We start from the raw sequence: 17,478 nt of genomic DNA, 5'->3' as shown, positions 1-17,478 counted from the left end.
GGGCTTCCGGTGGGCGGGGCTAAGAGATCAAGGGGCGGGACTTAGGGGTCAAGGGGGCGGGGCTAAGGGGTCAAGGGGCGGGGTCAGGGTTTGATTGATGGTAGGGCCCTTATACTACTTATGCTGCATTACTTTTTTTTTTTAATTTTATTTTTTTAGATAGCTGCTGTCACTCATGTAGATTGTGAGGAATCCAGAGGCCTCTGGGACATCCTATGACAAATGAATAGTTACTAGGCCTACCTGCTACTTATTCCTTTGTGCAACCCTTCCTGATATCAATAACCTAAGACCTAAAATTAGCAGTAGGCTTTACTGTAATGAAAACCTGTGTGTGCGCATGCACAATTTGTGAATTGGCTAAAAGGCTGTTGAACAGGAATCAGGTTTCCTCTTGTTCTGTGCCTTTGAGATACTTCGGTTATGGTATAGGAGGTATAGCTTTCATGCAGGTATTTTATTCTGCTCTATTACATCCCCATTATTTTACCATAAGAATCTAAGAAGGAGGAGAAATAGAAAAGTAAACAGCTAATATTTTAGCATGGAAACAGATCACAGTATTATACAGTATACACTTCGCATCTATCATCATTTTACAGAGATCTATCCGTTCTTTCTTTGGTCTTGCATAGGTTCACTATTTTTTCTGAATTTATTAAAAGAAAATACATGGATAGACATAATGAGAATGAATGGCAATTTTTTAACAGGAAGGGTAAGTAAACACTGGAGAAAACTATCAAAGGAAGTGGTGGATTCTCCATTGCTTGAAGCCTTGAAATCAAGAGTAGATGCCTTTCTGGAAGATTTGCTCTAGCCAAACACAAGTTATTGGGTTCAATGCAAGAAAAACTGGCTGAAATTCTATGGCTTGTGTCACGAAGGAGTGTGCAGTGTTGTTGTAGCTGTGCTGGTCCCAGGAGAGAGACAAGGTGGGTGAGCTAATACCTTTTAGTGGACCAACTTCTGTTGGTGGAAGGTACAAACTTTCAAGCTGCCCAGAGCTCTTCTTCAAGTCTGGGGAAGGAAATCAGAGAGTCTGCCAGACTAGATAGGCTAATGGTCTCTTCTGGCCTTATATGTGTACACACACACACACACACACACACACACACACACACACTTTACCATTGACTTCTATGGAAGCAAGATTAGGCTTCATATGTAATTCTTAAAAATATAAGGAGTTGTTCAAGAATCAAGCAGCATGAACATTCTCTACGGTATTTTGTTATGCTTAATGCTGATGCGTTTTCCCATGCCGTGTATTTATAAATATTTCAGTTCTAGTAAGGCCAAGTATTTTGTAACAAGGAGATGTTAGCTGAACCCTGTTAGCTCTACAGAAGATTGTTAAGAGGCAGTCAGGTGAATGGCATGATACTGTATCAAATTTAGTTGTAACGCTTAGAATGAGTACCTAATTCATGTGATCTCAGAAACTTTGGTAACAGTTTCCTGTAGCTATATTGAATTGCGAATGAATGCATGAGTATCAGTTGTTCTTTCTGGCCATTGTAAGAAATGCTCTTATATTTAATTACGGCAGAGACCTGACAGCTGGATGTGTCAGACACAGAGCCAGTATTAGCTTCCTCTGCTTATTGAAAACACCACGTCTCTGGTGTTCAGAAAATGAATGAAGAGAGGAGCGCCTCCAAAGTACAATAAGAGTTACCAGAGATTAACAAAAAGTAACCTGAAGACAGCTTGCTTTCAGGTAAAGATAGGCCTGAACCAAGTGCTTTTTAATATCTATTGATGTCATCACAGACTGTGTGGAGCTCTCTTAAGTACTTAAAGACTGCCAGAAATTCTGTATTCCTTTTCTCTTTTATTATTTTTTTTTCTTTTAAAAAGCTAGGGTAACAAAATGCAAAATACTGGCATTACAGCACCATTAAGGTTGAGAAATGAAGTACCCAAAGTCAAATCATTCAAAAGTCGAAGGCTTCTAATTATTAATTATTATTATTATTATCTGTACTGTAGTAACGCCTAGAGGCCCCAATTAGAAAGGGTCCGCATTGTTCCCCGCTTATAAAATATAGGTGATGGAGTTATCCAGGTGATAAAATGCAGAGAAATTTGATAAACTGCATTTATCAGTCAGCCTTGACCATTTCACCTACACTTTCCCCACTATTGGGTTGCTGCTGGAACAGCTTCTAACATTCTAAATCTCTGAGCACATCAAAGAGAATGAACCTACTCCCCAAAAGTTTGCTTCTTTCTTCCCAGATCATGGATTCCCAGCTAAGGTAACAACAGCCCGTGGTGCAGCATGGAGAGTGTTGAGGCCTGGAACACTGAGCTGTCAGAAGTCTATCATATTTCAACCCTACATGGCTAGAATTGAAGCTTGATACAAATTTAGAAAAGGAGATTAGCAAGTTTTCCAGTGGGATACACAACAGCAGATTTGCTTTTAGCCCTGAGATAGCAGATTATACAACTGAATTTTTATACAGAGGCTATTTTAGACAAGCACTTTTAGATTTTAAAACTTTGTTTTATTTCTTCTTTCTTTCTTTATTTGTTTGCTTTCTGTCTTTAGAGATGGATGGATACATGTTACAAAAAATATTACTAATAACATTTTTAGAAACTTTCTAAGCATTTGCAAAATATTATTTTCTGTTAAAAAGTTGTATATACAGTAGATGATGATGTGACACAGTACAGAGGTGCTACTGGCACTCATTTGTGGGGACCTGCACAATTTCCTTTTGCTTTTACTCTGTGCAAACTCACACCAGTAAAATAACATAACTGCCCTGTTCTTGATGGGACTGATCCAAAACGCATTGAAGTCAATGGGAGCCTTTTTACTGATATTAATGGGCTTTGAATCAGGCCATAGATATTTATTTTTAAAATTGTATTTGTTTATACGTACCTATATCTATCTCCCCAACACATACTGTGCATAGATGGCTAGATAGAGAGAGAGAGAGATAGAGCTAGAGATAGATAGATACAGATATAGATATAGCTATTATAAAAATAGTTGCCAACATTAACTCAGACCTGGGTAATGAAGATCACCCCAAATTAAACAGTGTCATCTCATTCTGTAGTTATTAAAATCTAGTGGCCATCTTGCTAAACACATCTGCAAATGCTGAACCCAGTCTTCTACAGCCTAAGAAATATTTCTTAGAAAGAAATTTCTTTTTGTCCATCTCCATTCAAACATAATCCTTAACGACTTGTAGGTGTCCTACACCCTGTTGTATTGGATTCCTCTACGCTCTGTAAGAAGGAAAGAATTACAACATGCATGAAAAACTAAACAAACAGATGCATGCTCAGTCTGTTTTACTGGAGCAGGTGAGACTGTAATGCTACTCAAATGGTTATTACACTTGTCACGCTTCAGAGCAACTGCACCTGTATTCCCCCTCCATGGTATCTCAAGGGCACCCACTCTAGGCTCACCCATCACGTCTTTTGGGAAGAGACCTGTGTCTCTCTCCGTTCTCACCGGGGTTTTTTCAGGCTGCACAGTTCCCTCCCAACACTTGATATTCCCAGCAGGCTAATCTGACTCATCAGGTCAGCATCTGTGCTTTGCTTTCTCTCCAAAGGCTATGAACAGTGTAATTGCCAGCAGCTATAAGTTACCACACAGCTGGGCAATAAAATGGCAGATGAAATTCAATGTTGATAAATGCAAAGTAATGCACATTGGAAAACATGATCCCAACTATATATACAAAATGATGGGGTCTAAATGAGCTGTTACCACTCAAAAGGAGATCATGGAGTCATTGTGGATAGTTCTTTGACAACATCTGTGCAATGTGTAGCAGTGGTCAAGAAAGCTAACCGAATGTTAGGAAGCATTAGGAAAGGGATAGATAAGAAGATAGTAAATATCATAATGCCCTATATAAATCCATGGTATGCTCACACCTTGAATACTGTGTGCAGTTCTGGTCATTCCATCTAAAAAGAGATATTAGAATTGGAAAATGTACAAAGAAGCATAACAAAAATGATTAGGGGTCTGGTACAGCTGGCATATGATGAGAGATGAAAAAGTCTGAGACTGTTCAGCTTGGAAAAGAGACGACTAAGGGGGGAATACGATAGAAGTCTATAAAATCAAGAATGGTGTGGAGAAAGTGAATAAGGAAGTGTTATTTACCCCTTCACTTAACAAAAGAATCAAGGGTCTCCCAATGAAATTAATAGTCAGCAGGTTTAAAACAAACAAAAGGAAGTACTTCTTCACACAACACATAGTCAACCTGTAGAATTTGTTGCCAGGAGATGTGAAGGCCAAAAGTATAACTGGATTCAAAAAAGACATAGTTAAGTTCATAGAGGATACATCAATGGCTATTAGCCAAGATGGTCAAGGGCACAACTCCATGCTCTAGCTGTCCCTATGTCTCTGACTGCCAGAGGATGACGGGATGGATCACTGCAAAATTGATCTGTTCTGGTCAGTCCCTCTAAAGCAACTGGTCCTGGCCACTGTTGGAAGACAGGATACTGGGCTAGATGGACCCTGTTTGGCCATTCTTATGTTCTGATGAATATTGAAGAGTTGGGAACTGTTACATGCATGGCAGGCATTAGCACAACATGCACATTTCGGCAGGAGGGAGGTGATTTTCAACTTGTACTAAAGGGCAGTCCTTCCAAAAGGGATAAAAGAGCAATTCCTTAATATGAGATACTATCGGATGACTTTTCCCTCTTCTTTAACATGTGACCTATCCATGCGAAAGGGAGAAGGAAGAAGGGAGTTTCATCAAAATATTTCACAGGGGAAAATTCAAATGTTAAAAATCCCTCTATCAAGTTATTGAAAGTTCCAAAATAAGCCTGAGCTTTGGCGAATGAAACATATTCTTTCTAGTTGTTATCTTAAAACATTCCCCCTGGATGTAGGAATGTGTGTGTGTGTGTGTGTGTGTGTGTGTGCGTGCGTGCATGTGCACAGGGGGAGCAGAGGAATATTTCTTCATCTCCCTCCCCCCCAAATGCAAATGTTATGTGTATTTTAATGTCAGTTTAATATAAGAAGTACAGGGTCACATTATACAGTGACACATTTTCTTTACATACCCAACTAAACGTGTTTGTCTCCCTCCCATTGCAAGTTTAATTAACTGTAAAAGGGAAAAAAGAAGTTTTTAAACCTTCACGATCTGCTTGGGGATTTTGCTTATCATTTAATCCCTTCCACTCGCTGTTTCTCATGCTATTTTTCTCTCCCCTCCCACCTCATTTTACACTTTCATTCTGCAAAAAGTCAGCAGCATGAGAAAGCAGGCCCCACTCATGACTTTGGGGATCAAATAAATGAAAGCAGAAGGTTTCAGACAGGCTCTACTTTCTAAGCTCAGTCTAAACCCAGGAAAAGAAAGATGCTACCGAGTTCGCTCCTCTTATATTTCCTCCTGATTAAGGCATTCACTCCAGCTGAGCTCAGCCTCCTTTCACCCGGGGTTGGGTGCTTGGCCATCTTTTCAAAGAAGGCATACACCTGTGATAGACCTTCTGCTCAGGGAGAGAGCATTAACCCTTTCTTTGACAGCCACTACAGCCTACCACTAACCAATATTGTTCCCTCTTATCTATTTTCCTTTATTCTGACCTTATTATTCATTTTGTTTTATTTTCCTTTGATTCTTTCCTTCTGATCTTTTCTTTGATCCTCTTTCTCATTTGTCTCCCAGCTGCTGCTTTCCCTTCATTTCCCCCCATATCTTCTCCTGTACCTGTTTCCAGCTCACTTATCTTTCAATCAAATTCAGTTTCCATTTTCTCTCTGCCTGGCTGCCTCATGCCTTTCCTTGCGGTGTCATCTTCTCCATCTTTCATCTACTTATCTCCCCTCACCACACATGCTGTCAGACACACATGGGGGCTGTCTCTGAAGCTTGATAATGACAAGCCTTTGAACTGCTTCTTTTCTGAGCACGAGAGCTCAGAAACCTGTCATTTTCAAACTACTTTAGACTCTATGTTTTTGTTTTTGTTTTTCAGCAGTGGTGCACAGTGGTACGTGGACACAGACAATCTGTCGTCCTATCCTGGTTAAACCACTTTTGCCGCCACGGACAGAGGGTTCTGTTGCATTCTGGCTCTTTGTCAAACCCAACTGCCCTAAACGTGATATTTCAGACATAAACACCTCAGTTCTGGCCTTCGCCATGCTCCCCTATGTTGTCAGGCCTGTAGTAATGGAGCCACAAAATCTTTGAAACCCTTGAACATCCCTGGCTTTAGGAGGGCTCCCAGCTGGTGTTGAACTAGCACTAGGCTTCCCCCCCCGGCTTGCATTCTCTGGAAAAGGGGGTGTGGCAAGAGTGGATGGCTCCAGGTTTGCAGTGGGGCAACCCAATGAAATGTGTGTTCCAAGGAATGCCCGAATACAGCTAGCAGTTGTGTGGATTCCAAAAGCTTCAGTGGAGCAATAAGATCACGAGCGATGGACACAAATTGAATACGCAGCCAGACCATGTTAAGGACCTAGCTACAGACTGATCCAAGTGGTGCTCAGTCTGCAAAGAGGCTACGTCCCTTTGGGATTTGCCATGATGATGCACAAAAGTGAGCTGAATTTAGCCATCCACAGCTCAGAGTCAGGGCCAAAAACTTTGTAACCTAACGTCAGGTGCTGCAAATGATTTCTACAATATTCATAATTAATTACTGGCACCTTCATCCTTCAAGTACTTCAGTTTAGTTGGACGTAGAACCAAAAGCAGTCTGTTACGCATCACTTTCACCCTGTTCTGCAAAGGTATCTTACCAATAGTTAACCACAGTATTTAACCATTTGGAGAGCTTTCTTCGGAAGGCTTGATTTCTCCAGAAATAAAACCATGGAGTCAGATCCCCAGCAGGTGTAGTCCATGAAGTCAATGGACTATGCTGATTTACCATAGGTGAGGGGCTGGCTCACGATATCTAAATTGACTTCTATGTGGTATAACCAAGTCATAAAAGAGCAACAAGAAACCATTCTGTTTAGGACACCGGCTCACATATTGACTGATATATTTGATGGCTACCTGATTTTCTGAATTACATCCTAAACCAAAATATCCCCACCACAACTCTTCAAAAATGGTTAAGGCTACATGTTTGTGCTACAGTAAAACCTTCTAGAAACCTCAGGTTCTATAACCTGCATGGATCTGGAACCAATCAGCCATAACAAGCATGCAAAAGGCTGGAGCTCATTAAAGTTAAAGCAACTGCTTGGTTCATGTTTTATTTCACAAAGGGCAGTTTGGTTATTAGGATCCATTATGGCCTGCTCTTTGGATACTTATTTGTTCTGCCATACAGATATGATCTAACATTTGCTTTGTGATAATCTCCATTTATGCTACATACTATCTGGAGATGTGAGTGTGAATAACCCTCAACTGCCTGAAAACGATTTAAAACAGCAGCACAATGACTACGAAAACCGAAACATAACCCCTGCCATCTAGATATATTATTAAAACCAGAGCAACATAGTCAAGGTGAAAGATATAGATACACAAGCCAACAAAATAAGGATCTAGTTTAACCTTGTTGGTATTACTTTCAAATACAAAATCATGACAGTAAAAAAAGAATAGTTCATTCCTTCCATTTCTAGTCAAGTGGACAAGGCTGAATTAACATATAGGTCATACTTGAAAGGGCGTACTCTAACTTTGGGCCTTTGAAAATGGTTTTCTTTGCTTAATTTATTCCCTCGCTTCAGTTCTGTATAATCCTGGTATTTTTCACTATACCTTTCATCTGCTGTCTTTTTATGTCCCAAAACATTTGTAACCTCTACTCTGGCTCATCTTATTGCAATAGCAATGTCTTCTATTGTTACTTGGTACACTACATGAATAACAATAATGCAAGGTTCATGATAAAGCAGAGGTGGGCAAACTATGGCCCGTGGGCCACATCCGGCCTGCAGGACCGTCCTGCCCGGCCCCTGGGCTCCTGGCCGGGGAGGCTAGCCCCTGGCCCCTCCCCTGCTGTTCCCCTTTCCCCGCAGCCACGCGGGCAGCGCTCTGTGTGGCGGGGCTGTGCGCTCTTGCAGGGCAGAGTGTTTGGCTCCAGCTGGGCGGCACGGCTCCAGACATTCTGCTCTGAGCGGCATGGTAAGGGGGCCAGGGCCAGGGGTTGGATATGGGGCAGGAGGTCTTGGGGGCAGTCAGGGGACAGGGGGCGGTTGGATAGGGCAGAGGTTTGGGGTGGGCAGGGGACTGGGAACAGGGGGGATTGGATAGGGGATGGGGTTCTGGGGGGCCTGCCGGGGGCGGGGGTCCCTGGAGAGGGAGGGGGCCAGGTGGATAGGGGTCAGGGCAGTCAGGGGATAGGAGCAGGGGGGGGTTGGATAGGGGCGGGGGTTCCAGGAGGGGGTGGTTAGGGGCGGGTGTCCCGGGAGGGGGCAGTCAGGGACAAGGAGCAGGGGGGGTTGGATGAGTGGGGGATTTTGAGGGGGGCAGTCAGGGTGAGGGAAGTGGGAGGGGTCGGATGGGGGCAGGGGCCAGGCTGTTTGGGGGGCACAGCCTTCCCTACCCAGCCCTCCATACCGTTTCTCACCCCGATGTGGCCCTCAGGCCAAAAAGTTTGCCCACCCCTGTGATAAAGCATTAACGCTAGGGTGAGATTTTCAAAAGTTCCTCTGTGGTTTAGGAGTACACCTCCTGGGATTTGAACTCGTTTGGGGGGGGAGGGGAGGGAGGAAATGAAAAATTTTGAAACTTCAAAGTTGTTTCCGTTTTGCAGTGGTCAAAACTGACCCAATTTACAATGTTTTGATTATTTTACAAAACTTTGTAATCCAGCTTTTTATCAATTGTTTTTATTGCCAGTGCTTTCGAAACCACTATCAAACTAGTTATGGACATTTTTCATGTGTTGAAAAATGGGGTTTCAGGGAATGAAAAACTTAATCATTAGAAATGTTTCAATTTTTTTTTTTGCAAAAAGTAAAAGTTGTAGAAAAGCCACCAGCTTCACAGCATTTTCCATTTTCCATAAAAGCCCATTTTTCATTTTAAAAAAATCCCTTTTCATTCTAAAACTTTCAATAAGTTGTACTGACCATACAGATTTTTAAACAATGTACCATGCCCTGAAATAGGCAAAACTCCATTAACTCCAGTGAGAGTTCTGCCTTTGTAAGGACTGAGTAAGACTTCAGGATTTGGGCTGTTGTGAGGGAAAAAAATATGAAGGAATGAAGCAGCATCAGTTCTTGATAACTGTTTCTTGTGGCTGTCTACCGTCTTGGCCTGGGCAGCCTGCTATTTAATGCGCCTCCTCCTGGGTCCTCCCACAGAACCACTTTTGGTCCTGACCACATTCTCCACACAGTCAAAGGGCTGTGAATATGTTTTGCATGGATGCCACCTTCCTTTACATAGCAACTTTCTCTCTCTGTGCTGCCCCACTGTGGCATCTTCTTCATATGTGGGAGAGCGCTGGAGAGTACACCTGGGTCTGAGATCACTCATACTGATGTGCAGTTTTTTGTTCTATGGCTTAATTTCTCCTGCCAGAAAACTCTGTTTTGACTAATAAGAAGCAGGCAGGAAATCAGCTTTTACAGATCTGCAGATTGAGATTTGAAAAAGCTGACAGGATAAGTATCTCAAAAACCAGCTCTCACCTTGGCAAGCTGCCACACTTTCAACTCTGAACCCAATTAAAACACTTTGGCATCAGTACTCTGAAAGCAAAGGACACAGCTTTGTTTCACAGCACCCCAAACTCTTACAAATACTATTATTATCAATAATCAAATTAACTATAAAACCCCGCTATTTTCATCCTCTTTTTTCAGTTCTCTCTGAAACATGTTTACTCATTTGACCTTGGCAGCTGAACTCACTTATTTTATGGTTTACTAAAGTACCAATCAAGATGGACCAAGCCCTTTACAGACAGCTCTTGAACTGATTGGCTTAAAGTCATCCCTGGTGTGCAGTGTAGTTATGCAAGGTTTGAATTTGGACCAGTCTCTCATCCCGGAGAGTGTTGTACCAATTCATAAACCAGAACCTAGTTAAAAAGCTAATCATATTTTTTTTTACTGAAATGTTTTTCAGTGGAAAATGGCTTTTTGAAGAAACACATTTTTGTAAAAGAAAAAAATTCTGTTTTTGTAAAACATGTTTAGGTTTTTGACAAAAAGAACCTGGAAACATGAAAACCAAAAATGTATCACTTTTCAGCAACCCAAAACTATACATTTAAAACCTCTTTTTTTGTTTGTTACCAAGACCCAAACAAGTTTCAGTTTTCAATGTATTGGTTTTTCAACAATCGTCCAAAAATTATGAAGAAGTTTTTTGCCAAAACCGTTTTCATTGATTTTTTCCACTGAAAAAAAAATCCTCATAAAATCTACCTAGATTCCATTCCCACATAAGAAGCAGTCTTCTCAAATCCCACTCCCACTGGAAAATTTTGACATATGGACAGAAATATTTCGAGAGAGTTAGGACGTGGGTCAACACTTCAGTCAGCTTCCAGATTCTGGTGAGGTTCTAATTGCTGCGTACCACATACTACATTCCACGGAGATAAATACACAGAAACATTTGCAAAACTTCATGTTATCCCCACAAGCTCATAAAAGGTAGGGGATTTCTCCTCATTTTAGAAGGCCACTGTACTAGGGTAGGAAGCAGCATGGAAAAGGGGATGGTGTAGTCATTAGGGTGCTAGTTTGGGCCTTAGGAGGCCAGGGTTAAATTCCCTAACCTACCATAGACTTCTTACGTGAATTTGAGCAGGCTGCTAGTCTCTCTATGCCTCAGTTCCACATCTGTAAAGTGGGGAAAATAGCACTGACCTACCTCACAGAGGTGTTGTGAGGAAAATACATTAAAAAAAATGTATTTTTCAGCAAAGGTACTCAACTCCACTGTCAATTTCTTCTCCTAGCTGGGCCCAACAGGGCCCCAAACTTTGACTATCCACTCTGGCTGAAAAGGGAATCCATACTATCCCAATTTATGGCATCTTGTGTTGTTCCCTCCGAGCCAGGATCCTTTGATATTCATAATCCTTACACAAGTTTAAATACATCCTATTGGAAGATGCACGCCCCCACACAAAGTGCTGCTATTCATTTATTCTTCTTTTTAGCCTTCCCAAAAGACACTTGAAGTCAGAGCAAATCCCCAGTGTAGACAAAGGCTACAACTGAATAATTTAAGTAGAGAGATTCCAGCACTTCCCTTCCAAAGTCTAACAGAACTTTTTGGTAGGATATTTTTCTTGTCCAGTCTAAACCTTCAAATTGTCAATTTTTGCCAAGTATTCCACCCTGAACCACTCTGAAGAATTCTTCACTTTCCTTAACGTTGACACCCTTTAATATCTACAGACAGTTTTCATATAACCCATAAACAATCTTCTAGCTGTTATTCTTTTTGCCTCTTTTCGTCAGTCAGTACTTCCAAGTCCTTAGTCAACTTTGTCAATCTCCCCTGGAACCACCTCCATATTTTTAATATTTTTTTTGAGCTATGAAAATCCAAAGTGGGACATAGAAATGGAACAAACCCAACTCTACATAAAGAAAATCCATGACATTATGCGTACACCTACCAGTATATTCTGATTTGTTGGTCGTGTGTGTGTGTGCGGGCGGTAGTTTTTTTCTCTCTTGTTTGATGCTACCATATAACATTGCAAGCTCTTTCAGCATTACTGCTTTCTAGACACCTCTCTTCCATTATACACCTCTCCTGCCCTATCATATAGCCTTGTTTCCTTCAGATTATTCCGCCTACACACCAGACTGTAATAGCTTTCCAGGTTCAATCTAATTTTATTAAAGCCTGCCATTTTCTTTAATCTTACTAAGTCCATTTATGGTTCTCTCTTTATCCTCCTGGGCACTTCCCTGGGCTTTAGTATTCATTAAAATGCCTTTTTAGTATTTGAGACATCCGCTGTTATACAAGTGCATGGGGTATTCTTCTACCCCACAAAAGTCAGACCTTTTCAAAATCAGTGTGATGACTGTTCTAAGATCAAAAAGAAATCAAACAGCGTTTGAATAAGCATGTTTTCCCTTAGGTATGACATCACTGGTAGATGGTGATACCTTCTGACTTTACAGGGCAGGAGGTAAAGGTACAGGTTGAGACTAGAGGGAACGGTTTGCAAGAATGGACCAGCTCTTCTGCTGTGGCTGAGGACTGCACAGTAGAGGGGCGTAGACTTGTAGAGATGGACCTTACGCTACCCCAATATATCTTAGAGCAACCTGAAGGCTCCTGCATGTTATGCCAGTACCAACAGCGCCATTTTGCTTGCTCCCAGGGACCATTTTCCAGCTCTTTCAGTAGGCCTGCTCTCAGTGTGACTGCATAGGTGTAACTGAGGGACAAAATGTAGGCCACACAATTGATTTTCATAATATCCAAGGTAATAATTAATATTAATGAATAATGTTGTCAACAAATTTTGCCTCTTATTCTGCTCATGAATGGCCAGATTTTCCAGACTGAGGACCAGTAATTTCCATTGTTTTCAATGAGAACTGTTGAGTCCTACTGAGAAACTGGTCCCAGGTGGATAGTCATTATTCATTATTTAAAATTCTTCATCTGTTCTTATCCCGTAGCTTATTTAAATAGTTTTGTTGTCCACTGTTCAAAACTAAAGCTGTTTAGGTGGGACATAAAGGTTACTTGGTATGTTCCAGTTGAATGTCACTCTTAGAATTCCATTGTGAATACTCATGATCGGTCATCTGACATTTGCTTTCCTCGAATACAGTCAATTATTCACTTAAAATTTGCTGTTTTGGAGAACAAACCTACCTGTTAACTCATTTTCTGGAAGATCCATGGAAAATGAGCACGTAAAAGGTGCAAATAAAACTGAAGCAAATTCCCTGTTCTGTTCTAGTCTTCTTGCCCCACATATAGTGAAAATATTGGGGAAAAGAGAGAGAGAATATATAGATTTGGTCCATACTGCATACCATTGACCCAGTGCTGCAGATATTTGCATAAGTGAGTAACATTATGCGTGTGAATAATCCACTGACTTCAATGGAGTCACGGCTGCCAAGAATTTGACCCGATCAGTTCATTCATCCAATCCAAAAAAGAAAATAAACAGTTTTCACAAAAGACAGTGAGTGACAAGAATAAAATACGACGAAGATGTGACTCAATATTTTAAAATGTCAGCTGTCTAGTGGTTTAAATGGGGTGCCTTGTCATACTGTGTAACAAAGCAGCAGTACACATTGCCTAATCTACCACTGGATAATTCTAGGTTTATACTGGCATAATTCTAATGGACTCCATGGAGCTACAACAGTGTCAAACTGGAGTAATGCAGTAGCTGGCCAAAGTGTATTCAATTTAATTATGCATACAAAATAGGCATTTATCAAGAAAAAATATTTCTGTTGTGTAGTAAAAACAAATCCTGGGGAGAGACATCATAGCGTGAAGCTAATACTGCTGAATTGAATCAAATGTTGGAGTAAATCCTAAAAGTTTACTTGGAAATTTATGTCATAATTAAGCTTGGAAAGAAAACTAAGCTCTCTGCCTATGTCCAAATATTAAGATGGGGATCTGAAAGCACACTGAATTTCCATGTAACAAGGCTATCTAAATTCAATTAATGCTGCAACTGTTAACCACCTGGAAACACAATGGAAAGATTTAAATTCATTCTCGATTGTTAAAATGCTCCTTTGGACTCTGTGTCTTATTTATTCTGCAAATGGAATTGAGAATCATTTTATTTATCTCAGGAATTCATGTGGTATGAGCAACAAGAACCAGAAGGCAGGATGAATACATTTATGGACAAGCTGAGCTAGAGAGAAGAATTCTTAGTAGACAAAGGACCAGATCTGCAGCTGGTGTAAATGAGCACAACACTATTGTCTTCAGTGGAATTACACCTATGGGCCCAAGATCTTTTCTAAACCAATGAAGAAAGATTACAGGTGGATTATTTTTGCTGTGTGTGCTGGTTTTTCTTTTTTCAGAATGGGGTTTGTGGGTGCTTACATTTTTGCTCTTACTGTGCATTTATATTTCTCTATATAATTAATTTCATTCACACTTTTATTTTCTCTCACTTTGGAAGCATGAAATGCCTCTGCTGGCTATAGATGCCAGGGAAAGCGTTATGTTCATATTAGATTTAAGCATTACAAAGAGGCTGGGAGGGAGGGGAAGACTGACAATAGCGCCATTATGAAATTACATGGCTGCTCATTGCAGAAGGATTGGAAGCCTCAAAAGAATGTAAATTTTCAGAATGTAAAATCTATGTTCCATGAGATTGTCTGTTACAAACAAGTAACATTAGCAATGAATGATAAATAATCTGGCCCTGATTCCAGCAGCTTGGTGCTGCTCTGGCAATGCAACAAATCCAGAAACTGGAGTGCGGCCAACTAGCAACTCCCAGGACACCTTTTGCCTATATCTTATGTAGGGACATGCCTGGAGAAGAGAGAATATTCCAAATGGATCGAACAAATTTTACAAGCTAGAATGGTAAATGCATACAGCAATGATGCTCAGAAGATTATGGTCTCTGCGTGAACCTGGAAAATGGCCATGCACCGCCTGGAAAGTTGAATCCTTTGAGGAACATGGGACTTTACTGTGTGCTCAGAAAACAAGATACACCAAGAAATACCAGAGCCCCTGTTCATACTGAACTGGGAAGGCAGAAATTTTGAATCAATATGGGATCCTGGCATAACTGGAGGTGAAGGTAAAGGAAAAGAAAATGATCATTAAATCTTCGCAATGAAGAAGACTCAAATGGAGTCAACGTCCACTGTTTCTCCTCATATTCTGCAGAATCTATATACTGATAAAAAAACTTAATGAGCAACGATGTTAATTGCTTCAATGTCGAACTATGCAAATCCAGAAAATCTGTGTCGCCACTGCAATTAGATATGGCCTATTGTTCCTTAAAAAGCCACTGCCAGACTCACGTATGTTCCAGTTTGTTTGGCCACTGGAAAAGACCCACACATAACCAGACTCACCCACCACCTGGGTGGATTCATGTTGGATATGAATAGTTGAATTGCCATTTCTAACGTTATATACCTGCTCCTTTGGAAGTCAGTGGGAGTTTTGCCATTGATTTTCACGGAACCAGGATTGAAACTTTTACTTAGGTTCACACATGGCTAGATTGAGTCTTTAGCCTTGGTTCTGAGTAAGGTGAAATATGCAACTGCTTTGCCCCAGGAGCAGAGTCATACTTCCTCACCTGCTCCACTCTTACTCAGGAAAGGGGGAATTTTGAGAATTACACCCCTCAAAAGGAGGCAGCTAACATCCCAAGTCTGGTCAGCAAATAGATGGGGAAACCACCTCTCTCCAGACATTTACTCCCAGGTGATGTATCTGGAGAGCAAGGACTGGGCTTCACCCCATTCTTAAGAAGCACATGGGCCAAACAAGAGTCCTTACTCACTCCTATTCCCCTGCTCGGCTGAGTAAGCGATGGGGACCATTTAGCCCATTATGAGCATTATTACTTATAGTCCAGTGCAACTCAGCCAGCTTGTGTCACATTAACAATTATTGCACGTGGCAGCATTTGGGCCTTTTAGAGTTTTCGTTATTTGTTTTCCCTCTGCAGAAAACAGAAAGACACCTACAATTTCCCAGAGAGTTCTTCCTGCTTTCGTCCTCAGGGTGTCCTCACTATTAATCATAGGATGGCTGGGTACAAAGGAGACGCACTAGGCATCCATAAAAGCAAGTTACAGTAGAATAGCAAAAACATCCATGAACAAAAGAAAGGGAGATAGGGACATCGTCATCACTTAGCAGGTAAAAATAATCAGGAGGCTGGGGCTGAATTTATGGTAGCAGAAAGATAACAGGAGTTGATATGACTGAGGGGGTGGGTAATAAAGGAAGGAGGGATGAGAAGAATTAGAGAGACTGCAAGAGAAATTGAACGAGAGGGAGGAAAAGGGAGAGAGGGATAGCGAGTCTCAAACTGAATGAGTGAGGGAAATTTACAGTGAAAGAAAAGTACCTGGGAACCATCTGGAGTGAGCTTGAAAAAAGACCGGTAACTAAAAGACAAGGAAAGGTAACAGAAGTGCAACTATAAGAAGAGAGAGATGAATTGGGTAGAGGGGACACAGTGACGTGTGCTTAAAAGCACAAAATAGGAGAAACAGAAAGCAAGAATTGGATACAGTGGAAGGATGGTCTGAGGGTTAAGAGTGGGATGCAGGAGATCTGGTTCAATTCCTGGCCCCATCCCAGACTTCCATGTGTGACCTTGGGAAAGCTATTTAGGGCTTGTCTAAGTGAACAGTTAGTGCATGGCAAGTGCACTCGCATGACATGCACTCTCTTATGTGGATTCTGCTACCGTGCACTAAAAATTCCCTAGTGTACTTTGATCTACTCTGCTTTGAAATGGGAGTAGGTCAGTGTGCACGAGGGAACTTTCAGTGCGTGATACCAAGATCCACCTGGACAGTTAGTGCACAGCATGCTAGTGTGCTGTAGATTTATTCCCCAGCTTGTTATCGCTGTCTAGACAAGTCCTGAGTCTCTCTGTGCCCCAGTCCCTATCTGCAAAATGGGGATAATGATATTTCCACCTTGTCTATGTAGACTGTGAACTCTTCAGGACTGTCTAATACTAATATTACTGAGCACAATGGGGCCCTGATTTCAGCTGGGGGCGCTACTGTAAAACAAATAATAAGATTCCTAATACCAGGGATGAGGCATTAAATAGTCATAAACACACATTTTTTGGTGAACACTGATAAAATTTTATTATTCATCGTAGTCAAATTTTGCGCATTGCTGTTGGACACATTCTTGTCTCAATACACTTCAGAAACGTTACCTTTAAATATACCTGACCGGGGGGAAGGAGGGGGGGGCGGGCGCAGAGGTAACTCGGCGATGCTGATTGATTTGCCATTTTATGAAATAATTTATCCAAAGTTAATTAGAATAGGATTGTTTTTTCTTTGCACAGAAATCCATGGGAATGGCTGATATGAAGAGTAAACAGCTACATTTATTAATGTGCTAGGATTTAGTGATTTTGAGCTACATTCCCAGGGGTCTGTTGACTAAAGGCATCTATCTCGTCTTCTCAGTAGATGGCATAATTAGCACCTGTGTGTAAACTCCAGTGCGGGAACTTGATAAGAAGTTCATCATCTGGGCACCACGTGGGCCAAAGGAGATGTGCCAAAGTGTCCAATTAGAACTAGTTGCCTTCCTGTCCTAAACGGTGCCCGAGCATAAGTGTACATTGATCAACAGCTGCACCATTCTGCTTCAAAGGGGCTGCAATTCGGTGGTAGGTGATTCCTCCAAAAGTTAAGTGTGGAAGTGGGGCGAAATGAGCCAAGGAAACAAAGGCCCAGATCCTCAAAGATATTTAGGCTTGATTTCAATGGAAGGTAGGAGCCACCATACCTTTGAGGATCTGGGCCAA

The sequence above is a fragment of the Natator depressus genome, chromosome 12 (assembly GCF_965152275.1).
Source record: "Natator depressus isolate rNatDep1 chromosome 12, rNatDep2.hap1, whole genome shotgun sequence".
Taxonomy (NCBI): Eukaryota; Metazoa; Chordata; order Testudines; family Cheloniidae; genus Natator; species Natator depressus.
This window is presented reverse-complemented; position numbering follows the sequence as displayed.